The sequence below is a fragment of the Aquarana catesbeiana genome, linkage group LG01 (genome assembly GCF_042186555.1).
Source record: "Aquarana catesbeiana isolate 2022-GZ linkage group LG01, ASM4218655v1, whole genome shotgun sequence".
Lineage (NCBI taxonomy): Eukaryota > Metazoa > Chordata > Amphibia > Anura > Ranidae > Aquarana > Aquarana catesbeiana.
In genome coordinates this window covers 600,383,318-600,411,228 of record NC_133324.1, presented here as the reverse complement: position 1 = coordinate 600,411,228, position 27,911 = coordinate 600,383,318, and positions in this window count along the sequence as shown.

Below are 27,911 nucleotides of genomic sequence, written 5' to 3'. Positions count from 1 at the left end.
ATACCTTGGGCAAGTGATTAAGGCCTTTACTGGCTAGTCACACAGTGGAGTACTTTGATGCATGCGATGGAGCATAAATATCAGTCTTCTTGAAAGATGCAGACTTTTTCCTGTACCACTGCTTGAAGAAAGTGTTTTTCAAAAATTAGCAGTAGGTTTGGGAGTTGATTTTGAGTCCATCTTTAACCCGAAAAGGTCCAATAGGCTTATCTTTCATATTACCAGCCCATACCAGTACCCCATCTCCACCTTGCTGGTGTCTGAGTCGAAGTGGAGCTCTGTGCCCATTACTGATCCAGCCACAGGCCCATCCATCTGGTCTGCCAAGAGTCACTCTAATCAGTCAAAAAAACCTTTGAAAGATCTGTCTTCAGCTATTTCTTGGCCCAGTCTGGACCTTTCAACTTATTCTGTGTCTTGTTCAGTGGTAGTTGGGTTTCAGCCCTCCTTACCTTGGCCATGTCTCTGAGCTCTAAACACCTTGTACTTCTGAATACTCCAGGTAGGTTGCAGTTCTGGAATATGACAGCACTGGAGGATAATGAGTTCCCGGTAGCTTCACGTTTGATTCTTCTCTAATCTTTGGTAGTTAATTTCTGTCTTTTTTTTTTTTTTTTTCTCAACATGTTTCTTGCAACCCTGTTGACGATTTGCAACAAAACATTTGATGGTTCTGTGATCATGCCCCAAAATCTTAGCAATTTCAAGAGTGCTGCATCCCTACAATTTTTTGCTTTTCAAAGTCCGTTCATTCGCTTTTTTGGCCCATTTTTGAAAATAAGCGGTTTAATTACGCACACCTTGCTATAGGGTGTTGACCTCCTTTGACCACACCCTCCCTCATTACACAAATACACATCACCTGTTATGTTTAAATCCAATAAGCATTCAAGTTTATACAGCTTGTTTTTACTAAAATCTGGGCAAAATCTGGTGCAGCTCTGCATAGAAACCGTTCGTTTTTTTTTTTTTGTCAAAGCTTAACCACTTCAGCCCCGGAAGGTTTTACCGCCTTCCTGACCAGAGCACTTTTTACAATTTGGCACTGCATCGCTTTACTGCTGATTGCGCGGTCATGCAATGTTGTACCCAAACGAAATTTGCGTCCTTTTCTTCCTACAAATAGAGCTTTCTTTTGATGGTATTTGATCACCTCTGCGGTTTTTATTTTTTGCGCTATAAACGGAAAAAGACCGAAAATTTTGAAAAAAAATGATATTTTCTACCTTTTGTTATAAAAAAAATCCAATAAACTCAATTTCCTGACAGGCTCTATGGCAGCATACGTGTGGGTAGGCCCCGCCTCCATAACTACCCAATAGAACCCCTCTCCCATAAATCTTTGCTCTAGGCTGCTATCCATGTTCCTTTTTTGTCCTCCTCCGTAGGACCAGGTGTTGGTTCTCCTACCTGAAGATAACCTCCCTACGATCGAATCAGCCGAGTGCCAAATTTATTCCTCCGATAGGCCCTGACTGTTAAGCAGGGTATGGAATGTATAGCAGAGTAGCGCTGAAGATTAGAATTGGTTCATCTATGTGCGCACGGTCTGTTTGCCTAATGTTCCAGGCGACCATTATCTGATACCAAGTCCGGTGTGTGTGTGTGTATGGCGGTTTCTTGGCCCAGGAGATCGTAGGTGGAGGAGTAAGTTTTTATATTTGTATACACATGGCAGCAGTGTTTTTGTGTTGTTTGTACCTTTTCCTGTGTTTCTCCCTCATCACTGGTGTCCTAGTTGGTGCTGACGTTTCCTGCGTTCCAGCAGCCGCTCGCTCTATTATTTCCGGGTATCGGCGTGCGCTCTGCACATGCGCAGACCCGATACAAAGTCGATGCTTGGTTCGCACATGCGCGCTCGCGTCTCGCGTCTGACGCCATTGATAATGTCACGGTTCGTGGGGAATATGGCGACTTCCCGGGGCAAATATCTTGGCGGTTCAAGGTAAGACAAGCTCTATTGTCTGGGGGTTGAGGTCTTTTGTCAGCCAGCTGATGTGTGAATCTGTCTCTGCAGTTTCCTATTGTATTGACACCATGGACTCCTCACTGCCCCCTAGTGGCCAGCCCGCTTGTAGCAGGTATGTTTGCAGTTATGCTTTTCTACCTGTGCAACGATTGAGAGTAGGATTCTAGGACACTAGCTGATTCCTGTCTCTATCTTTTCTGTGCTTCTTTCCTTACAGCCCTTCTAGGTCTGATCCACACCTTAGTTCCCATAAAGGAAGTGGATCATCAAAATCACACCACCGGCAATCTTCCTCCAGGTTTAGCCATCATAAATCTCCTTCCGTGATTCCCCATTAGACCCATTATGCCCTCCAGTGGGAGAAGGTTCAGTACATGAGATATGGAAGTCTTCCTGACCAAGTCACCATTCTGCTCCTATTTCAGACAGCGAATCGGATCTGGAAGATCCTGGTGTGGGGTTTGAATACGCTTTAGTCCCTTCTTTGGTGAAAGCTGTAAGAGAGGCTTTGAAGTGGGAAGACCCTGTTACTTCCCCCCCAAAACAGAGGAAATTTTTTAAGCAGCTCAATAAGGAGCGACAATATTTTCCTTTTCTCTCTGAACTGGGTGACATCATATCTGAAGAATGGAGCAAGATGGACAAAAAGAGTTCCATGCAATCAAAGGTCTTGGAAATGTATCCTTTTAAGGAAGAGGAAGTAAAACACCTTGAGTCAGCTCCTTTGGTGGATGCAACACTGATGAGACTAGTGAGATATGTAAGTCTTCCCTTAGGCCCCTTTCACACTGAGGCGTTTTTCAGGCGTTTTAGCGCTAAAATTACCGCCTAAATACCGCATGAAAAATGCCCTCCATGTATCTCAGTGTAACCTTTCACACTGAGGCGTTGTGCTGGCTGTGCGTTGGAAAAAATCCTGCAAACAGCTTTTTTGGAGCATCTTTGGGGCGCATGTAAAAACGTCTATCCCAATTGAAATGAATGGGAAACGCTGTAAAAACGCGGTAAAAACGCTTTAAAACCACCCAGAAACTGTGGGGAAGGTCACATGACCACATGGTCAGGTTTGCTAACGCTTAAAAAAACGCTATAAAAACACGATTAAAACGCATGGGCGTTAGCGCTATTTTTACCGCTAACGCGGTAATAACGCTCATCGTTTTTACCGCAGTTTTGCAACGCCTCAGTGTGAAAGTAGCCTTAGAAGACACTGTATCTTTTAAAGATCCTCTGGAAAGACAAATTGATTCAGATCTAAAAAAGGGTTTACCTGACGTCCGGAATGGCATGCAAGCCAGTACTTGCGAAAGCTGCAGTATCTAAAGCTTTAGAATCTTGGTCTGATAATGTGGATGAGTTCCTAAGAGGTATCTATTGAAACAGCTAAAGATTCTCCTATCCAGGAGATCAGGCTGGCGTCAGCCTTTCTTGGGGAGGCCTCTATTGATGTCATCCGCCTGATGTCCCGGGTTATGTTGGTGGCTGTTTCAGCACGTCGTGCCCTATGACTCCGTCTGTGGTTGGCGGATCCGGCTTTCAAGCAAGCTTGGTGCCGAATTCCTTTTGAAGGAACTTCACTATTTGGCAACAAGCTGGATAGTGCCATAACCCGGGCCACGGGCGGTAAGTCTGGTTTCCTCCCTCAAGATTGGCACCTACAAAATTAGAAACGCTCTTTTCCTAAAAGACAAAATTCTGATCGCGCTAAAGAAGCGCGCAGCTATAGGCCTGGTCGGGAGTTTTCAAGGTCCTGGAAATCTAGGCAGTCCTCTTTCAAAAAACCCACAAAAGGTGGTTCCTCTGGCAACCAGGACTCCACTAAGTCCTTTTGAAATTGGGCCCACTCAGGCATGCCAGGTGGGGGCTCGTCTTCGCCACTTCAGGCATGTCTGGGCGGCCTCAGTCCAGGATTACTGGACCATCAAGACGGTCTCCTCTGGTCACAAGTGGGTCTTCAACAATGCCCCAAGACCCAGATTTGTCCCTACAACTCTTCCAGGTTCAGAAGAAAAAAAAACAGGTCCTGTTAACCTACGTGAACTGTTTATTGGTTCAAGGCGCAGCCATCTCTATTCTAGAAGACGAAAGAGGCAAAGGCATGTATTCGCCTCTGTTTATGATACAGAAGAAAAACGGTACATGGAGGCCAGTAATAGACTTAACCCATCTCAATTCCTTTATCCGGAAGGAAAAGTTCAAAATGGAATCCTTACTCACAATTCAACAGTCAATACATCTGGGAGACTGGATAATTTCAATCGATCTAAAGGATGCTTACTTTCACGTGCCGATGGCAACGGATTTCCAACAATTCCTCCGCTTTGTGGTAGGCAATCAGCATCTGCAGTTCACGTGTCTACCTTTCGGTCTAACGATGTCACCTCGGGTCTTCTCCAAGGTCCTTTTATCTGTTGTAGCTCTGCTTCGCATCAAGGGGGTTCATTACCACTATCTAGACGACCTACTTCTCCTAGCTCAAAACAAAGATCAACTTTTAGAGCACAAGAGCTTAGTCATTTCCACCCTGTAAGAATTTGTGTGGCTTCTGAATTTAGAGAAGAGCCATCTAGAGCCAACACAATCCCTTGTGTTTCTAGGGGCTCACTTCAACACAATGGAAGGCACCATCTCCCTTCCAGAGGAGAAGATTGGAGTGATTCGAGACAGAATACACGTAGCCCTTGCATCATCTCACCTCTCTGCTCCCCAATGCCTGAAAGTAATTGTCACAATGACAGCCACCATTCCTATGGTGAAGTGGGCCCAATGGCATACACGGCCCTTACAAAAAGGGTTCCTTCAACAATGGGATTCTTCCAGCCAAATCCAGCGCATACACCTTCCTCCAACCATGAGAACGTCTCTCCTTTTGTGGCTTCAAGGGAAAAATCTGCGCAATCACCATTTAATCATTCCCATCTCATGGGTCACAATAACATCGGATGCCAGCAATCGGGGATGGGGCGCTCACTGCCTTTCAGAAGTGGCTCAGGGCAGATGGAATTCCCCTGCTCGAGGGATTGTCTCCAACATACTGGAGCTGAGGGCCGCCTTTCAGGCACTCCTGTCGTTTCGCCATCTAATAGTGAATTCATCAGTAATGTTAAGGTTGGACAATACAACCGCAGTGGCTTACATAAAGAAGCAAGGTGGAACTCGCAGCTGGTCTCTGATACAGGAAGTAGAGCCAATAATGAGCTGGGCTCAGAAGAATTTGCCCAACATCTCTGCGGTTTACATTCCGGGGATTCAGAATGTACAGGCGGACTTCCTCTCGCGGGTTCAAATGGACATCGAGTGGTCTCTCCACAGAGAGGTGTTCGAGTGGCTTCTGACCCTGGGAGTACTTCCAGAGGTTGATCTGTTTGCTTCCTCATGCAATCACAAAATGCCCAGATATTATTCGAGGTTCAGAAACCCTCAGGCATATGGAATAGAGGCTCTCTCAGATCACTGGAGGTTTCAGAAGGCTTATGCCTTCCCTCCGGTACAGGTGATTCTTCAATTTCTCCGGAGGCTCAGAACAGAGAAGGTGGAGATCATTGCAGTGATTCCTTTCTGGCCCAACAGGCCGTGGTTCCCTCTGTTATCACTCTTCAGCTATCAAGATCCAGTTCCCCTACCTCTCAGGCCAGATCTACTGTCTCAAGGCACGACGTTACACCCATGTCCATCCTGCCTACACCTCAGGGTGTGGTTCTTGAGAGGGGAAGGCTTGAAGCTCTAGGTTGTCCTGAAGAAGCTATTCCAACTCTTCTCAGTGCCAGAAGGAGAAGTACTAATAGGGTATATGAGTGTATATGGTCTAGATTCACTGATCATATGTCTTCCAGGTCGAATCCCTGTAACTCTCCAGCAGTACAAGACATACTGAATTTTCTTCAATCAGGACTTGACCTATCCTTAGCAGTCAGCTCACTAAGAGTTCAAGTTTCAGCCATCTCGGCCTTCACAGGAGTCTCATGGGCAAATCATGCAATTGGTTCGTCAGTTCTTTAAAGGAGCTATCAGGCTTAGACCTCAAAGAAGACCTAGGTTCCCCAAATGGGACCTCCCTCTTGTCTTGGATTTTCTCTCCAATCTCGGATCAGATCCTGACTAACCTCTTTCCACGAGAGACCTCACGCTCAAAACCACTTTCTTAGTAGCTGTGACTTTGGCCAAAAGAGTCAGAAATTAGAAATTTAGGTTCAGAAGAGCCTTTTCTGACCTTTTTCCCAGACAGAGCAGTGTTGATTCCCATGTTAGGGTCAAACCCTAAAGTGACGTCAGTCTTTCTTGAAAACCAAGAGTACCAATGTACTTCCTACTTTTAAAACAACTTGATGTAGGCCACACTCTAAAACAATACCTGGAGGTCACGGCTCAGTTCAGACAAACAGAATTTCTTTTCGTCCTTCTCCATGGTAAAAACAAGGGAATGCGAGCTTCGGTCAGATCAATTTCTTCTTGGATTGTGCAGACCATTCAGAGGGCATACAAGGCAAAGGGCTTGGCTCCTCCAGAGGCAGTGACGGCTCATTCAACCCGGAGTATCTCGACCTCTTGGGCAGCTTCTCGGCATGTCGCACCTGAAATCATTTGTAGAGCGGCTTCTTGGTTTTCTAACAACACATTTGTCTCTCACTACTGTGTTGAACCTGCTGCTCTGTCATCCATTAATTTTGGTTTACAAGTATTGTCGGTTGACAATGTTAAATAAAATTTGGTTTCTTTGCTCAAACATTTTTGCCCACCCGGGTGTGTTTGGCGAGTTATTTCCCATACGTATGCTGCCATGGAGCCTGTCGGGAAAACGGAAAATTTATATCAAATACTTACCGTAATTTTCCTTTCCTGATAGGCTCCATGGCAGCAGGAGTCCCTCCCAAATGTCTGGAGTAGGCTAGTTACGGAACATGGATAGCAGCCTAGAGCAAAGATTTATGGGAGAGGGGTCCTATAGGGTAGTTATGGAGGCGGGACCTACCCACGCGTATGCTGCCATGGAGCATATCAGGAAAGGAAAATTACGGTAAGTATTTGATATAAATTTTCAGTTTTTAGTCATACATTTAGGCCAAAATGTATTCAGCCACATGTCTTTGGTTAAAAAAAAAGTCAATAAGCATATATTGGTTTGCGCAAAAGTTATAGCGTCTACAAACTAGGGTACATTTTCTGGAATTTACACAGCTTTTAGTTTGACTGCCTATCTCATTTCTTGAGGTGCTAAAATGGCAAGGCAGTACAACCCACCCCCCAAATGACTCCATTTTGGAAAGTAGACACCTCAAGGAAATTGCTGAGAGGCATGTTGAGCCCATTGAATATTTTATTGTCCCAAGTGATTGAATAATGACAAAAAAAAAAAAAATTTACAAAAAAATGTCACTAAATGATATATTGCTCACACATGCCATGGTTATATGCGGAATTGCACCCCAAAATACATTTTGCTGCTTCTCCTGAGTACGGGGATACCACATGTGTGGGACTTTTTGGGAGCCTAGCCGTGTACGGGGCCCCCGAAAACCAATCACCGCCTTCAGGATTTTTAAGGGCGTAAATTTTTGATTTCACTCCTCACTACCTATCACAGTTTTGAAGGCCATAAAATGCCAAGATGGCACAACCCCCCCCCCCCCAATGACCCCATTTTGGAAAGTAGACACCCCAAGCTATTTGCTGAGAGGCATGTTGAGTCCATGGAATATTTTATATTTTGCCACAAGTTGCGGGAACATTTTTTTTTTTTTTTTCGCACAAAGTTGTCACTAAATGATATATTGCTCACACAGGCCATGGGAATATGTGGAATTGCACCCCAAAATACATTCTGTTGCTTCTCCTAAATATGGGGATACCACATGTGTGGGACTTTTTGGGAGCCTAGCCGCATACGGGGCCCCGAAAATCCAAGCACCGCCTTCAGGATTTCTAAGGGCGTAAATTTTTGGTTTCACTCCGCACTACCTATCAGTTTTGAAGGCCATAAAATGCTAAGATGGCACAACCCCCATGACCCCATTTTGGAAAGTAGACACCCCAAACTATTTGCTGAGAGGCATGGTGAGTATTTTGCAGCTCTCATTTGTTTTTGAAAATGAAGAAAGAAAATACTTTTTTTTTTCTTTTTTCAATTTTCAAAACTTTGTAACAAAAAGCGAGGTCTGCAAAATACTCACCATACCTCTGCAAATAGCTTTGGGTGTCTACTTTCCAAAATGGGGTCATTTGGGGGGGTTTGTGCCATCTGGGCATTCCATGGCCTCCGAAACTGTGATAGGCAGTGAGGAGTGAAATAAAAAATTTACACCCTTAGAAACCCTGAAGGTGGAGCTTGGTTTTCGGGGTCCTGTACGCTGCTAGGCTCCCAAAGTCTCACATGTGGTATCCCTGTACTCAGGAGAAGCAATAGATTGTATTTTGGGGTGTAATTTGACATATGCCCATGGCATGTCTGAGCAATATATCATTTAGTGACAACTTTGTGCAAAAAAAAAAAAAAATGTCTTTTTCCTGCAACTTGTGTCACAATATAAAATATTTCATGGACTCGACATGCCTCTCAGCAAATAGCTTGGGATGTCTACTTTCCAAAATGGGGTCATTTGGGGGGGGTTTTGAACTGTCCTGGCATTTTATGCACAACATTTGGAAGCTTATGTCACACATCACCCACTCTTCTAACCACTTGAAGACAAAGCCCTTTCTGACACTTTTTGTTTACATGAAAAAATATTAATTTTTTTTTGCAAGAAAATTACTTTGGGGGTTCAAACATATATTGTTTTAAAGCAAAGGCCCTACAGATTAAAATGGTGGGTGTTTAATTTTTTTTTTTCACACAGTATTTGCGCAGCGATTTTTCAAACGCATTTTTTGGGGAAAAAACACACTTTTAAAAAAAATTTTAATGCACTTTATTGCCCAAATGTTTGATGAAATAAAAAAGATGATCTTAGGCCGAGTACATGGATACCGAACACGACATGCTTTAAAATTGCGCACAAACGTGCAGTGGCGGCAAACTACATACATTTTTAAAAGCCTTTACAGGTTACCACTTTAGATTTACAGAGGAGGTCTACTGCTAAAATTACTTCCCTCGATCTGACCTTCGCGGTGACAGCTCACATGCATGGTGCAATTGCTGTTTTCATTTGACGCCAGACCGACGGTTGCGTTTGCACGAGAGAAGGGGGGGACATGGGTGATTTTTTTTTTTTTGATTTTTTTTTTATCTGATTTTTAAACTGTTCCTTTCATTTTTATTTTTTTTATTGTTATCTCAGGGAATGTAAATATCCCCTATGATAGCAATAGGTAGTGACAGGTACTCTTTTTTGAAAAAATTGGGGTCTATTAGACCCTAGATCTCTCCTCTGCCCTCAAAGCATCTGACCACACCAAGATCGGTCTGATAAAATGCTTTCCCAATTTCCCAATGACGCTGTTTATATCCGGTGAAATCTAAGTCATGAAATGCTCGTAGCTTCCGGTTTCTTAGGCCATAGAGATGATTGGAGCCATTCTGGTCTCTGATCAGCTCTATGGTCAGCTGGCCAAATCACCGGCTGCATTCTCGGGTTCCCTGTTGGGACAGGAGAGCCAGAGAAAACCATGGAAGACGGTGGGGGGGGGACATTCCCTCCCACTGCTTGTAAAAGCAGTCTAGAGGCTAATTAGCCACTAGGATTGCTTTTACATGAAAGCCGACAGTTGGCTGAAAAGAATGATACCAAGATGATACCTAAACCTGCAGGCATCATTCTGGTATAACCACCAGTACGTTGCTGGTCCTTGTTGGGCATATATTGTAATCTTTTTTTTCATGCATCCTGTGGGCTGAACGAAAAAAAAGATTGATTGGTGGGTATGCCCACCATTAGAATACCTCCCTTCATCCACCCACTTCTAATGATGAGCATGCATGCACCATTTATATATGCCGAAGCATGGGGGCATCCGCCCCAAAGTTAGGAGCAAATCGCTCCTCCGCCCCTGCTGCCCCCATGCTTCGGCATATATGCTCTTCTTCTTCTTTTTTTTTTTTTTTTTTTTAACTGTGGGGGTGAAATCACCTCCAACAACGCTAGAGTCATGGATTATTGTATCGTGGGAGCAAACGCTGTTGCTGTCAAGATAAATAAATCCACGCTGCAATTGAATGGCGTACCTGCTAAGAAAATGATGGTTAACAATAAAACAAAGTAACATTACAGTATAACATTAAGACATACCATACCTGCAAAGCAAATAAAAATTGTTTTATTTTTTACTATGTTTTTTTTGTAACGCAACCCGTGCCTAAAATATATATATATGCCGAAGCATGGGGGCATCCACCCGCAAAAAGTAGGAGCAAATCGCTCCTCCGCCCCTGCTGCCCCCATGCTTCGGCATATATGCTTTTTTTTTTTAACTGTGGTGGTGACCTCCGACAGCGCTGGAGTTACGGCTTTATGTATCGTGGGAGCAAACGCTGTTGCTGTCAAGATAAATAAATCTGTGCTGCAGCTGAATGGCGTACCTGAAAACTAAAAAATGGTTAACAATAAAACACAGTGAACAATAAAGTATAAAAAAAGACATTATGTTTTATAATGTTTGCTTTTCAGGTATAACAATAAAACATTGCAGAATAGAATACAGTAAAAAAAGCGCAGAACAACAGAGAGACTAGAAAGAGAGAGAGAGAACAATAAAATGACTATTTTTGGATTTTTTTCTTTTATTTTTTGTATTTATTTTTTTTTACAACTGTAACTTTTGTAACTAACCGGTTCCAGTTTCGGGTCTCTCAAAATGCAATGGCAGCTTGGGAGACCCTGTGAAAGTGTGCCTAGTCTGTGCAATGCTGTACCCTACGCTAAAACTCAACTAGTGTATGGTAGCGCTCAAAACATTCACCAATGCAAAGACCAGGATTGTCAGGACAGGAGGGACAATAATAGCGGGTGTCACGCTTTCTACAGACACAACATTTTCTTTGGGGGGCTCGTTGGGTAGGGGTACTCGGGAGGACATAAGGAAAATGCCTCTCATGCAGCCGGCTTACTGCATTTGGTTGGAGAAGGTGAGGTGGAGCACCGTCTGGAAACAGAAGGGCTCTGACAATCTCTTCCTGGAATTTAAGGAAGGATCTAGTCCATCCTGAAGCTCTGTATAGCACATTAGCGTTCAGCAAAGCCAATTGAAATAAGTATACAGACACTAATTTTTATACCAGCGTCTGGCATTATGGGCAACTATGTACGGCGCCAACAATTGGTCGTTGAGGTCCACCCCTCCCATATTTTGGTTATATTCGTGGACACAGAGGGGTTTCTCCACAACACCAGTCGCCGTAGTAATTTGGACAGTTGTGTCTGCATGAAGGGAGGTAAAAACGAAAACATTCTTATTATCCCTCCACTTCATAGTGAGCAAGTTATTACAGTTCAAGCAGGCTCTCTCCCCAGCTTAAGACGGGAATCTACAAGCCGCTGGGGAAAGCCCCGGCGATTAGATCGCACGGTGCCACATGCTCCAATCTGATGATCAAAAAGGTGACTAAAAAGTGGCACACTCGTGTAGTAATTGTCCACGTACAAGTGGTACCCATACCTCCCAACTTTTGAACTTCAGAATGAGGGACACTTGAGAAAGGAAGTAACCTTGCATAGCGTGCTGTGGCAAATGTGGGCGTGGTCAAACTTTTGACAGTGGGAGGAGCTTAATGGGCATCATTAAACAAAACTTGGGCTTCCTTGTATCTATAAAATATGCTTTTATTATTGTTCCACAAGCAAGAGTCTCATGGATACATACATACCCCAGCACATTCATTTAAAAAAGGATAAAAGAATGCAGTGTTTGGAGTGCATTACGTACAAAGTGCAGGGTTGTAGGATGAGCTATATACAGAGTGCAGGGTTCTGGCATGAGCTATATACAGAGTGCAGGGTTGTAGGATGAGCTATGTACAGAGTGCAGGGTTCTGGCATGAGCTGTGTACAGAGTGCAGGGTTCTAGCATGAGCTGTGTGTGTACAGAGTGCAGGGTTCTGGCATGAGCTGTGTGTGTACAGAGTGCAGGGTTCTGGCATGAGCTGTGTACAGAGTGCAGGGTTCTGGCATGAGCTGTGTACAGAGTGCAGGGTTCTGGGGTGAGCTGCATTCCGAGTGCAGGGTTCTGGAGTGAGCTGCATGCAGGGTTCTGGGTTGAGCTATGTACAGAGTGCAGGGTTCTGGGATGAGCTATGTACAGAGAGCAGGGTTCTGGGGTGAGCTATGTACAGAGAGCAGGGTTCTGGGGTGAGCTATGTACAGAGTGCAGGGTTCTGAGATGAGCTATGTACAGAGTGCAGGGTTCTGAGATGAGCTATGTAAACAGTGCAGGGTTCTGGAATGAGCTATGTGCAGAGTGCAGGGTTCTGGGATGCGCTATGTGCAGAGTGCAGGGTTCTGGAATGAGCAATGTACAGAGTGCAGGGTTCTGGAATGAGCTATGTGCAGAGTGCAGGGTTCTGGAATGAGCTATGTGCAGAGTGCAGGGTTCTGGGATGAGCTATGTGCAGAGTGCAGGGTTCTGAGATGAGCTATATACAGGGTTCTGGGATGAGCTATATACAGGGTGTAGGTTTCTGGGATGAGATATATACAGGGTGTAGGGTTCTGGGATGAGATATATACAGGGTGCAGGGTTCTTGGATGAGCTATATACAGGGTGCAGGGTGCTGGGATGAGCTATAAACAGGGTGCGGGGTTCTGAGATGAGCTATATACAGGGCACAGGGTACTGGATGAGCTATATACAGGGTGCAGCAAAGGTGTAATTAGAACCTTCAGGGGCCCTGGTGCAAGAAACCATGAAGGGCCCCCCGACCTCCAGCCTGGGCCATTCCCTTCGAGCCCAGAGCCCTTCCCACTGATCCCATCACCCTTCATGGTCCCACAGCAGATTGGGCCCGGCCATGGTGGCAGAAGGCCAGGGCCTAGTTGCAAGTGCAACCTTTGCTGGTAGTTCCGCCAGTGGTGTCAGTGTGGACTGTGAATGGTGTCAGTCAGTAGGGCAGTGGACATGGTCAGTAGAGCAGTGGAAGTGGTCAGTATGGCAGAGAAAGTGGTCAGTAAGGTAGTGAACGTGGTCAGTAGGGCAGTGGACGTGGTCAGTAGGGCAGTGGACAGGATCAGTAGTTTTTTTTATTGTTGTTATTTTATTTTTGTTATTTTTTACCATTATATTTTATCCATTTTATTTTTTAGAGTTTTTTTTTTACAGATTTTGATGGGAGTTGGTGGCAGTGGAGGGCAGTATGATGGGAGGGGTGGCAGTAGAAGGCAGTATGTTGGGGGCAGAGGCAGTGGAAGGCATTATGATGGGAGGGGAGGCAGCGGAGGGCAGTATGATGGGGTGGAGGGCAGTATGATGGGAGAGGAAGTAGTGGAGGGCAGTATGATGGGAGGAGGCGGTAGTGGAGGGCAGTATCATGGGAGGGGGGGGTAGTGGAGGGCAGTATGATGGGAAGGGTGGTAGTGGAGGGCAGTATGATGGGAAGGGTGGTAGTGGAGGGCAATATAATGGGAGGGGGTTTAGTGGAGGGCAGTATAATAGGAGGGGTGGCAGTGGAGGGCAGTATAATTGGAGGGGGGCAGTATGATGGGTGGGGGTGGCAGTGAAAGGCAGTATAATGGGGGGGTTAGTGGAGGGCAGTAATAATGGGGGGGGTTAGTGGAGGGCAGTATAATAGGAGGGGTGGCAGTGGAGGGCAGTATAATAGGAGGGGGGCAGTATGATGGGATTGGGGCAGTTTGATGGGAGGGGTGGTAGTAGAGGGCAGTATATTGGGGGGGTAGTGGAGGGCAGTAAAATGGGAGGGGGGCAGTATAATGGGGGGGTAGTGGAGGGCAGTATGTGGGGACTGTACAGCATGACTGGAGAGGGGCAGTGTATGGGAGGGAGCAGAGTGACCAAGAGTGTACTCAGAGTCAGGGCAGTGCAGGGAGCATTTCTCCTACCTTTATTCCAGCGCAGGAACAGCCTTCGGGGAAGACCCGGAGTCGGGGGCGGAGTCAGGGGCGGGGCCGGGGGCAGAGCTTAGGCGCGAAGAGGAATCCTCCTTTGGCTAAATGCTGGGGCTCCACTCAGGGAAGACCCGGAGTCGGGGCGGAGCCGGGGGCGGAGCTTAGGCGCGAAGAGGACTCCTCCTTTGGCTAAATGCTGGGGCTCCACTGTCCTCCTTGTCGTGACGTCACTGGTTGTTAGACGCCAGGCACGCCATGCCTAGCAACCAGTTGTTTTGGCAGTGAGCCAGGCAGCGTCTGGGGGTGAAATGAAGCGGTCTCGGACAAAACTAGTACAGCGGGCAGTGAGGGACAGCGGCAATGCGGTGGCAATTTTTAGGGGGGCATCAGATCGGCCAGTGGGGCAATTCCAGGACATTGTATTGTCCTGGAATGAATGTGCCCGGGACGCGGGACAGACCTCCCACAGCGGGACTTTCACGGGCAATCCGGGACGGTTGGGAGGTATGGGTACCCCTTTCCGAATAAGGGTGACACCAAGTCCCACACAATCTTGCCAGCGCTTCCTATGTAGTCAGGGCAGTTTGTCGGCTCTACGTGGCTATCTTTTCCCTCGTAAACCATAAAACTACATGTATAGCCTGTGGCCCTGTCACAGAGCTTATACATCTTGACCCTGTATCTGGCACGCTTGCTGGGAAGGTACTGTTTGAATAACAAGTGGCCAGAAAACTTAATCAGGGACTCAGCAACGCAGACAACTTGATGGGGAGTAAACAAGCCTGTAAAACATTGGCTGAAGTGGTTTATGAGGGGTCGAATTTTGTAGAGCTGATTGTATCCAGGGTCTCCACGAGGACGACAGAGTTCATTGTTGTTGAAGTGCATGAACTGCAAAATCTGCTCTATCGTGCCCTGGTCATGGAGGCAGAGAACACAGGCATATGGTGAATTGGGTCAGTGGACCAATATGACCGCAACTCACTCTTTTGGGTTATGCTCATGAGGAGGGAAAGGCCCAGAAAGATCTTAAATTCGGAAACCGTAATAGGTTTCCAAACTCTGGCACGGGAGGACTGGGGAATAGTGGCGATGGGTTGACCAGCGTACAAATTGCTTTGGTCCACAATAGATCTATAGAGATCTTCGGTGAAAAACAGTGAATAAAAATCAAGTGACGTAAAATCAACTGTTTCCACCTGTATTCTGGGTTGGCCAGTGAATGGGGGAAGTACGGGCGCTGCAGAAGTGGTGGGTTCCCAATTAGGATTGACGAATGCAGCAGGAAAGGCACTATGGGCCTGTGTTCATCTTTTTGGTGGCAGCGGGACACTTCTTGTACTTGCCAGCTTGAACTGCACTTTTGGGACTCGCCACGTCACAAAGTGTTACTGCAGTGCTGGATGTACGACCAGGGTGTACTAGGCTGCTGGTGCTCCCCAGTTCACCAGAAGGAATAGCGGCGCTAGTACTTCTCTGCTCCATACGAGAGCCCTGCGGTTCTTGCACCTCAACAGCAGAAGAAGAAGATTGGGGTCTGGTACGCCTGACCTTGGCAGGGACCACAACTCCGTCGTCAGAGCTATCTGTTATGGAGCCGCTGCTGTCTACAGGTTCATATTCTGAGCCTGAATCTGACAGATGAGTGACTTCCTCTTCACTATCTGTCATGCTCAGAAACGTGTAGGCCTCTTCACTAGAGTACCTTCGATTTGCCATTTTGGGCTCTAAATTTAGTGGTACACTAGTGAGACTCACAGGCAAAAAAAGCTCCTGGCTGTTAGCGGCTGTATCAAAACGCTACCAAAAAACTGTTAGCGATCGCAGGGATCAGGCCTGACTCTGCGAATGCTGCAGTTATGTGTGTTTAGGGTTTTGTAAGTGGCAGTGATCGATCGATACTGCACTTGCGTGGGCTGGGCGGGGCGGAGGGGCAAAACACAGGTGCTAGCAGGTATCTGGGCTGATCCCACTAACACTGCGTTTTTGAGAACCCTAAACTGCTGGGGACGCTAGTAAAGATCTGATCGGATCAGATATTGATCCATTCAGATACTATACCACCGAGGGAGGTGTATGCTGCGTACGTGGGTGTTAGCGGTACTGGCACTAACCTGACGCTGCCTGAGGCGATGCAGACCCTAAGACCTAACTTATATCACCCGCCGGGCGATTGGGGGTTAAACCTTTATTAGGTAATAAAGGGCGGGTGCCCTGACACTAAAAAATTAACTAACCAGCGTCACCCGTAACAGTTATACAGTGATCACTGGTTAACTAGGGGGCAATCAGGGGGTTAAAACCTTTACTAGGTAGTATATGGGGGTCCCTGACGCTATAAAACGCTGACAGCGAACCTAAATACTTACCTCCCTAACTAGCGTCACCTGTGACACTAATACAGCGATCAGAAAAACGATCGCTTAGTGACACTGGCGACGGGGGGTGATCAAGGGGTTAAAACTTTATTGGGGGGGGTACCCTAGACCTAAATGGGGCCTACCACTAACTGCCCTACCACTTATAACTGTCACAAAATGACACCAATGCAATAATCAGAAAAAAAAAACTGCTATTGGTGTCACTGTGACGGGGTACGGGGGGGGTGATTGGGGGGTGAAAAGTGTGCCTGCGTGTTCTACTGTAAGTGTTGTGTTGGTGCAAACTTACTTTATGACTTCTCTCCTCAGAAGCCGGAACGAAAAGGCTTCACGAGGAGAGATTACATCACTTCCTCTGCCGCTGTTTACATTACAGCAGCAGAGGAACCATTCCATTCGCCAGGAGCGATCGTGAGGAGGTGGTCATGAATCAGTGGCCTCTCTCTCACCTCGGATGACTCCTGATGATAATCCGACCGCCGAAGGCACCGGGGGGAGTCCGATCGGACCCCCTGCCTGCGGGCAGGCAGGGATGTACAGGTAAGCCCAATGTCTGCCCGTGCCATTGTGACCACATACATCGGTGTGTGGCGGTCGGCAACTGGTTAATTGTACAAGCTGACGTTATAAGCTGATTGGCTACCATGCACAGCTGCACAATTTTTTGCACACTCCGTTTTTTGTAAATAACCCCAACAGTGTCTTCAGCAACAGCACCTCTTTCCCCCACCACTGCAGAATGTCCCGAACATCAACAACCCACTACCCCATAACTACAGAGTTTTCCCAACAGCACCTTACTCTCCCATCACTACAGAATCCTCCCAAAATACACTAAACCATCACTATGGAATCATCCCAAACGGAGCACTTCACTTACTCCATCACCGCAGTATCCTGCTTATGCCCCTTACACACGATCTGACATTCCGACAACAAAATCCATGGGTTTTTTCTGACGGATGTTGGCTCAAACTTGTCTTGCATACACACGGTCACACAAATCTTGTCGGAAATTCTGAACGTCAAGAAAGCGGTGATGTTCAACACGTACGACGAGCTGAGAAAAATGAAGTTCAATAGCCAGTGCGGCTCTTCTGCTTGATTCCGAGCATGCGATTTTATTGTCGGAAAATTTGAGATCCAGAGCTCAAATTTTGTGTGACGGAAATTCCGATGTAAAATGTCCGATGGAGCCTACACATGGTCGGAAAATTTTCGACAACAAGCTCCCTTCGAACATTTTCCGTTGGAATATCCGACCGTGTGTACGGGGCATAACAGTGCCTCATGACCCCATCACTGCAGGGTTCCCCCTCCGCAAAAGCAAGGCACTCCCCTATAATTTCACAGTACCCCCTGTCATCTTCTAGTGCAGTGGCTCTCAACCTCAGGTACCCCTAACAGGCCATGTTTGCAGGTTTTCCTTTATCTTGCACAGGTGATTTAAATCGGAGTCAATGGCTTGGTATTTTGGACAGCTTTTTTTTATCTAAGAAATTCCCAAAACATGGCCTGTTGGGGGTACTTGAGGACTGAGGTTGAGAACCACTGCTCTAGTGCAAGCACCAGCACACATTCCTCAACAGCCAGGAAATATAATGTATTGTCCCATGCTGTGACTGAGTTAATTCTACAATCAGGATGCAAAGCCATACACCAGACTTTCTTGAACTAGAGCCGATTATAGTAGTCTTTCTCATGTTGCAGTACACTATGTGACCCTTCACTTCTACAGTGTCTGTTACTACACTGTGCAGCTGTGACTTACCGGTTTAAGTAAAATATAGGCCTTTAAAAATAGGCAGTACTGGCTGGTCAGGAAGACACGGGCCCCCTATATTCAAAATAAGGAGATAGTTTCTCAAGGGCAGCATTATATATAACAACCAAAGAATCTGCATATGTAAAAATAATAGCTTTATTATACAGAAGTTAAGACGCATAGCATCTTAAAAGCAATATTATAAATGCAAGAGCTCTGACTCAATTAAGGACCACCCTTGGTTCTATAACCCAATGTGTGATCATAAATAAACATATGCTCAAAGTCTGAGCTTATGAACCACATCAGTCCCAAAGCATTTCAATCACTCCATTTTAAAATCTTCTTTAGGGGGCATAAGAAAAAAGGAATCTCGGGAGCCTAGCAGAGCAGACATGCATTGTTAGAGCTCCACACCGCTGAGGAGAGAAGAGAAGGACAAAGCGGAGCCTGCAGGCTCAAAAGGTATCCATTTGAACCTTTTTGCCCCAGGGAACAAACTGTGAAAGTTTGGGCAGGAAATATGATACTGGGAGGAAACCGTGGCAGAAATAAAAATCACCTCACAAAGAGCTCACAGGCACTCACTGCAGCTGAAGCAGCTCCAGTCACCTCACAAGATACAGCATCAGGGCGCTCTCACAGACAGAAAATGTCACAGCAAGACTCTCCATTTGAGTCAGATACAGAACAAATCCTCTCACAAACTTCTCCACAAGCCTCCTCAGTATCCCCAGTAATATTATTACAATTTGAAAAGATGCTTCATAAGGCTTTAAAACAAACCTCAGACCAAATAACAAAAAGCCTAACCAAAGAAATAAGAGAGCTGGGAAACCCGAACCGCAGCCTTAGAAATAAAAATGGATGAAATTGAAATTACAACCCAAGAAAATATAACAGAATTGGAACAATTAAATAAAGAGAATTAAATACTTCAAACTAAGCTCGAAGATTACGAAAATAGAGCCAGACGTTCAAACTTACGCATAAGGGGAATACCTGAAACTGTGACAGACCTGCAATCTACTATTACTGCTCTATTACAAGAACTAAAGCCAGATATCACTATTGAACGTTTAGAACTGGACAGAGTACACAGAGCCCTCACAGCCAAAAAGAAAGATGGACCCCCACGTGATATAATCACAAAATTTCATTATTACAGAACGAAAGAACAAATACTAATTGCTGCAAGAGAAAAAAAGGAACTTAATTTTCAAGGACACAATTATCAAATTTTTGCTGACCTATCCCAACTTACTATTACTAAAAGACGATCCATGAAACCCCAACTAATGGAACTGCAACGCCACAACATTATGTATCAATGGGGCTTCCCCTTTTCAGTCAGATTTAACTACCAAGGTACAATTTACAGAAGCAGATCAGCAGATGAACTACAACAAACCCTTTTAAAATTAAATCTGACAGAACCCACAAGCAGCAACACTCCCACACGCAGAAGAATGGCATCATCTTCACCTTCAGGCAGCACCCAGAAAATTTCAGAACAAAATGGGAATCATCATTCTCACAAAAGAGGCCGTTATGCCACATCATCCATGGACCAAGAAGATTCAATGGACTGACATCCTAATTCCTGATATCTCTTCATTTATTATACTAAGAGATGGTTCTCTATAAAAAAACCTATATTTATAACTGAATGTAACTGCATTCTGATAGTCACACACTGTGTGGGATCATGTTACATTCCAGTTATATTTCTTATTACTTCTGATTCATATAGCCTTAGAATATATAAGTGAAATAAGGAAATTCTTGTTCAGTTATATATTATCAGGTAATAACAATAGATTTATTACTTTTTAGGACAAATATGTTCAATAATCCAGAAGTAATGGAAGCTTTTTCTTTCTTTTCTTAAAACAAATATATTATTACCTAACTAGTTCCTAGAATTATGTTTTTGTTTATTCTAACATATCTAAACAGTTACGTATGAATAAAATATGTAATTGTTTACTCTAAAAGGGTTAAAATCCCAAAATAATTCAAACTATCTTCATCAATACCAAAGTTATTAACAGTACCTTTCTAACTGAATTATTTAGCCTAGGGCAAGACTAACCATATACAACCACCCTGGAATAAATAATTTCAACAAAAACTATATTCTGCACTCCAATTATTGAAACATCATTTTAATGTCTTTTGACATAGCACTTCTCTCCTGTAAGCGGAAGATCCGTGTACCCCCATTAGCCCTCCTCATTCTCCCAACCATATTATGTGGGAGTGTGACGAAGGCACTTATTCCCCTGAGAGAGATATTTATTCTCTTTCACGGGTAAATTGTGATTACTTGCAAAAAATAATTTATACAATGTATCATCTAATCTCATATGTTTTTTGTTTACTCTTTACTCCAGAATTCACTGGTTTCTTTTCTATCTATTCATCTCTTCAGTCCACACAGGTTGATCTGCGCAGTCAGCTCTGCATAACAAAAAGTAAGTCAAAACTATTTGATCTATTGCCATGGCACCACTGAATATACTTTCCCTGAATGTTCAGGGAATAAATGTCCCTCAAAAAAGGACCAAAGCTTTCCGTACTTTCCATAACAAGAAGGCTCACATAGTATGCCTCCAAGAAACACACTTCACCAAAGATTCTACTCCAAAATATATTTCTCCTTTTTATCAACAAATTTACACGGCTTCTGCCTGTACCAAGCAAAGGGGAACTCTAATTGCATTTCACCGATCCACACCATTCACCTTATCATCAGAAATTAAAGACCCAGAAGGTAGCTACCTGATACTCATGGGTTATATAATGGATACAGCAATCACTGTGATTTCCTACTACGCTCCTAACAAACAACCTACACCATTCCTCTCACATATATTACAAGTGATTAATACACACAAAATAGGAACAGTGATAATGTGTGGGGATTCGAACCAGGTCCTCCTCCCATTTCTAGATAAATCACCTTTTACACCATCCAAAATAACCTCTAGATTACCTTTTTCTCAACTTCTTTCCAAATACAATCTGGTAGATTCATGGAGAGAAAGTAACCCAATGAAAAAGAAATTCACTTATTTCTCGCACCCTCATCAAACCTTCACCAGAATAGATCATATTTTTCTAACAATAGGAATGATACCAGAAATTATTGCATCAGATATAATTCCGATTCCGTGGTCTGACCATAATGCAGTATACACTACTATAGCCTCAGCCATACCAAAAGCGCATGACCCAACGTGGTACTTACCGGACATAATGCTCAAACACCCACTACATCAGATGGCCATTGAACAAGCTTTAAAGGAATACATATCAATTAATAATACAACAGACATCTCCCCAATAACACTGTGGGAAGCTCATAAGCCTGTCTTGCGTGGTACAATACAAAGACAAATGGCACTATTTAAACGGGAACGCAAAAATCTAGCAAAAAAACTAGAACTCAATTTTAATGCAGCCTACATATCATTTCAAGATAATCCATCTCAGAGTACAAAATCTCATCTGGAAAAATCTAGATTGGAATACGATCTATTTCTCACTGAGTCAGTTGATAAATCCCTCAAACGCTCCAAACACAATTTCTACATGAATACAAACAAACCAGGTACATATTTGGCTCGGGCATTAAATTCAACTAACAAATCTTTCAAACCAATATGTTTGAAATTATCAAAAAATGTTTACACTTGTAATCCAGTTAAAATAGTCCATAAATTTCACTCACATCTCGCAACTTTATACAAGACAAACAATGAATTTAATCCTACAGAGGCTGAATCCTTCTTCTCAAAAATAACCTTACCTGAGTTATCTCAGAATCAAAAAAGCAGTTTGGATGAGCCTATAACTATAGATGAAGTTGCTAACGCCATAAAAGACCTAAAACTTAACAAAAGACCAGGCCCAGACGGCTACTCGGCTTTATACTATAAAACATTCTCAGAAATACTCTCTCCCATTCTCACTGAAACTTTTAACAAACTTCTAGATGGACATTCTTTTCGGCAAGAAACACTAATGGCAATTGTTTGTATGATCCCAAAACCCCTTTCTGATGATACTTCCTGTGTGAATTATCGGCCTATCTCTCTGTTAAACCTCGATATTAAATTATTAGCAAAAATAATAGCAAAACGCCTCAATAGCATTATAGGAAAATTAATACATAGAGATCAAGTAGGCTTCATGCCAAATAGACAGGCAGGCGATAATATACGCAGGGCAGTGTTATTGGCACATATTGCTAAAAAAACGGAAAATCCCTTTGTTTTCTATCTCTCGATATTAAGAGGGCATTTGACACAGTATCCTGGCAATATATGCAATATTCATTACAAAAATGGGGTTTTGGACCCCACTTTTTAACATGGATCAAAGCATTATATAATAAACCCAAAGCCTATATAAAATATGCTGGATACAAATCTGAAGCCTTTAATATCGAAAGAGGTACCCGACAGGGTTGCCCATTATCTCCCTTATTATTTGCCCTTATACTCGAACCCATGGCCCAATACATCAGAACAAACCAAACTATAACTGGCATTGAAGTAGGAGGTATTACACACAAATTATGTATATTTGCAGACGATATATTACTTTTTCTATCATCACCACAGGTCTCTGGTCCTAACTTAATACCAGCTCTTGATGGGTTTGCAGCCCTATCCGGCCTTATGATTAATCCTAAGAAATGCCTAGTGCTTAATATTTCACTCACAAACATGGAATTGATCCCGGCTAGGGCTGCACTCCCATTCACATGGGCAGAAAAATCAATCCCATATCTTGGAATTCATTTAACAGCATCTCATTCTGACTTATTCTCAACCAATTATCCTCCCGTATTAAGACAGATCACAAATCTAATAAAACAATGGTCGCAACTTCCTTTATCCTGGATAGGGAAGATTAATGCAATCAAAATGACTATTCTACCCAAATTGCTTTATCTATTCAGAGTCCTCCCTATTCCAATTCCTTCCTATTTTTTGAGAATAGTACAAAAAAGAACAACTTCGTTTATATGGGGCTCTTCTAAACCACGTATACCTATACACACACTACATCTTCCCAAAAATAAAGGAGGCCTGGGATACCCTAATTTTACTAACTACTACAGAGCAGCACATTTGGCCAGTCTGTCCAAATACCATGCAAAACAGGAAATCCCATTATGGGTATTTATAGAGGCTTCAGAAAATGACCCTCTATTAATATCAAATTTATTATGGCTTGATCCTAAAGACCGCTTTAAAATTCATAATCCCATAACTAAACACTTCTTATCTCTCTGGGATAAACTAAAAACCAAATATCAGTTACAATCTCCACACAATCCTCTCCTTTCTTTTATCAGAAATCCGGCCTTTTATCCGGCATGGATCTACCCAAATTCTTTTAAAGCTTGGACAACATCAGGCATTCAGACACTAAATGACTTCATAGCATCTAAATCATTCCTTTCATTCCCATCGCTTAGAGAAAAATATGATCTACCAAACTCTGAGATATTTAGATATCTCCAAATCAAAAATTTCTATACACCATTCCTAAAGGGGGATACACCATTATCCCAATTATCCATTTTTGAATCAATCTGTACAAAAGATCCATTTGCTAAAGGTACAATTTCATCACTTTATAATCAATTATATGGAGTAGCAAATCTTAATAGACCCTCTTACGTTCAGAGGTGGGAGGAGGACCTGGGACGAACTTTAGAAGACACGGACTGGTCTAACATATGGCTCACATCTAAGTCATCTTCACCCAACATCTTAGCACTGGAGACAAATTATAAAGTCCTAACTCGCTGGTACCTTGTACCCGCTAGAGTGGCAAAATATTCACCTAATACCTCAGCTCTTTGTTTTCGAGGATGCCCAGAAATAGGCACATATTTACACATATGGTGGACATGCCCAGTAATCCAAACCTTCTGGAAGGAAGTCTTCGTGATTGCATCTAAAATATTTAAAAAAATAATACAACCAGATCCATATTTAACTTTACTTAATCTAAAACCGGAATGGTTAACACTCTCTCAATTCAAACTTATGATCCAACTAATAACGGCTGCAAAACAAACAGTGGCCAAGGCATGGAAATCTCCTACATTGGTACTAGCAGAAACAATTCACAGAATGAATAATACAATGTCCCATGCTAAGATGGTAGCCATCGATCAAAATCAAATTCCAAAATTTGAAAAACTTTGGCATCCTTGGATAAAACAACAGTTCCTGTCAAACTTCAATGACTCTGTCCTGTTGCCATGGTAACGGATTAAATGACTTACAGAGACACCCATTCTAAGGCTTCAAAGAGAACTAAAAAGAATAATAAACTGACGAGCGGGACAACCTTGTGGACCATACCTCTACCTTTCAACCCTTTTTCTTCTTTCTCTTTCCTTTTCTCCACCTTACGATTAAAGCTCATTATCAGAATTTATTTGACCTATATACACTCTACTTGTAAACAATATGTATAGTAGGTATAAATCATTTAAATACCTACAAAAGTAACTAAGGAAATGATATATATCTTTAATTTAGGTTTACGTGAACCCAATGTTTAATATTTGAAATTTCATGATATTTACCTATATAAACCCTACTGTAAAACAATGAGCTTACTTTATAGATCCTTGTAAACTTACTTTATGTATCTTTATAACATTGTATACTCAATAAACTTCTTTTGACAAGGAAAAAAGAAAAAAGGAATCTCTAGCTCTTCAAAATACATAATTGATTAGTTGTCAAAGCCACATTGGTTATCATTTCACGATAGATACAATTTCCTGAAATACATGAAAAAAGGACAAACATCAAATATGACATAAAAACTTTTTAAAAAACAGGTGGGCCCAATCATCTGGGGACATCTGTCTAGAAACTCACGCGTGGTCATGTGGAACACCCCACAACAGCAGCAGGATGAAAGGGGGAAAGAAAACAGAGGAGGAACATCTAATGGTGTTTGAAACTACAATATATATATATATAATCTCAATGTAAGCAGCATATAGACTAAGGGGACTGTGTATGTAATGGAAGATATACTATGTGAGTCATATCTACTGAAGACTAAGTCATTCTAGGAATCCCAGGGGCAAAAATCAAGGGATACTCTTGTCCCTATTCCAAGTGGCTCAACATGGCTTGGATGACAAATATCAAAGATTACCTAATGTATGACCTACAAATGGGGAACAAAGCAATTAAAATTGTTCCTCTCATATGTATCTATTGTTACATCTCCAGTCTTCACTTAGGACCCTGTTGGTGACCATTATGTTGTAAGATTTTGAATATTGTGTATCTTTGTTAATTTAGAAGTAATTAAGGTCACCCAGCCAGTATATATTCTGCAAAACACCCTGTTGATTCCTCCCCCAAAATAACTGCCCCCTCACCAGGTTGCGCCATCCATCCACTCAAAGCGCTCAAGATGGCGCTCGACACGTGGCCACCCCTGTGTCCTAGATAGCTCTAATGTTCCCCCAAACTGCTTATATCCATCATTGTGCATTTCCATAAGGGTTCTGTTTATGTGTCTTTACCATGTGTCCTAGTTGCTGCACAAAAATAGAAGCTAGAAATCTGAAGATTTTGATAAATGTCACTGCTTGAACGAGAAGAACCTTGTACTGAAAGAAACGAGGAAACTGTCATTGCTGGCCTCCTTCTGAAAATGCTGTTTGACTGACGGTCATATTGATCCTCTAGCAAAAGATTGCCGCTCCAATCTCTCAAATCCGTATCAAGACACCCGCCCTAATGGAACTCACATGTGCTGGCTCCGCACAAGCTTGAGGAAAGAGAAAAATATCCTGGACGGCCGCACACCATAGAAGACATCTTTATTGATACGAAGAAATAAATGGGGCGTGAAACATTTTAGCTATCTTTCCTGTTCCTCCCTGTACATGAGGTGACTGCATTTGGATTTTATTTCTTCGTATCAATAAAGATGTCTTCTATGGTGTGCGGCCGTCCAGGATATTTTTCTCTTTCCTCATATTGATCCTCTGTCTGTGGTATTTTCAGAGTTAGGACTCTTTCACAAGGGCATTTAGTCAGGATCCATACAGCAGTTTTTCAAACGGATTCAGACTGAACCACAATGTTCGTCAGCAGAAAAAGTCTGCGTCGTCCTTCTTTTGTGAAGAAATGTCATCCGCACACCAAAGATTCCTCAAAAGGGTCCAAAGCTTTAATTTCATGGTCACATGGTAAAGATAAGGCAAAGTTTGAACGTAATTTATTAAATACTATTTTAATAAAAAGTCAGTGCATGTATCACATTACACTTGACTGTTTAAGAACAATACAAATAAACATTGAAATGCACAATGACAATGATGTAGGCTCCTGCGTTTGTCTTTTCAAACACAGGAGCCTATATCATTGTCATTGTGCGTTTCAATGTTTAATTATTTGTATTGTTCTTAACCAGTCAAGTGTAATTTTGCACATGCACTGACCTTTTATTAAAATAATATTTAATAAATTACGTTTATATATTAAGCTGTTTTTGTATTTATACTTAGTTGCCTTCAAAGTCCCAACCCTCATTTGGGGGACTTCTCTTTACATTTGTATGTATGGGATAGTGGCAACACTTTAGTCTACTTTTGGTGAAACCTCTTTTAGAGTTTTCACAGACAGCTGACATGATAAGCATCAAAGTTCTTCAGATTTAAAAAAAAAAAAACGTTTGAAAGCACTCTTCTCCATCAATGTAGTTTGTGGCTAATGTCATAAAGCCAAGGAATGAGGGAGGATATTTTTGAAGATGACATCCAGAGTGCTAGTCCAACATCATTAGATTATTAACAAAAATGCCCATAAACTTATTGAGGTTTTTATTTTAATACAAGGAGAAACTATTCTCACTTAGTATAAGGTGCTACTCAATCATCATCCAAACTAAACTGATTCTGAATTCAATGAAACATTTATCATGAACAAAAGGCGTTTCAAAGCGGGCCTATCACGTATGACTTGGATCAGCGACCCTACAGTTGACCAGGAACATGTAAGTACAGAGACAAGAGACTCGGAGAGCACAGAATACATGACTTACAAGAATGGCAGGAGTATAGTGCCACACTGGGGTGTTGGTCTTACAAGCATTCAGGAAACTAAATGCTAATAAGAATCACTTGCAGCACGGGTTCAGATTTCACAGGAAGGCAGGTACACAAGATACAGTCGATGTATACAAGAGTTCTACGACAGGAATGCTACCTAATGGTACTATCTGGGGAGAACACAGCATGTCAGCACATGCAACAAGGGTGAGTGTCCTTGGAAAGGCCGCGGCACAGAGTCCAAGGAACTGCCTTGTCTTCTCCAGAGCTTCTGAATGCGGAGATGGGTTGTGCTGCAGACAGTTCCCAGGTTGCATTCCTCGTACTCACCCAAGCAGGCAGCTACCAGGAACCAAGACATGTAGACAAATGAGAATCCCTTGCAGCGCTGAGGTGCCAGGTGACAGGGTCTCTAAACAGTAGGGAATAAAGTTCAAGCTGACAGGTGTGCATGGAAAAAGACACTGGGGACAGATACACAAAGACACACAAGACAGCTAGAAGTGAATAGCCATGCAAACAGGAATCTCTAAGAGCTGGTAGGGGTGCACAGTGACACCAAACAGGAAACAGGCTTGAAATATACTTGGAGACACAAAGGCAGACTGCTAGAAATATTAAGCAGCAAAGCCTGAGGCAATGAGCCACTTTATAATGAAATAAGATGGCCTAGCTGGGCATGTAGCTAACT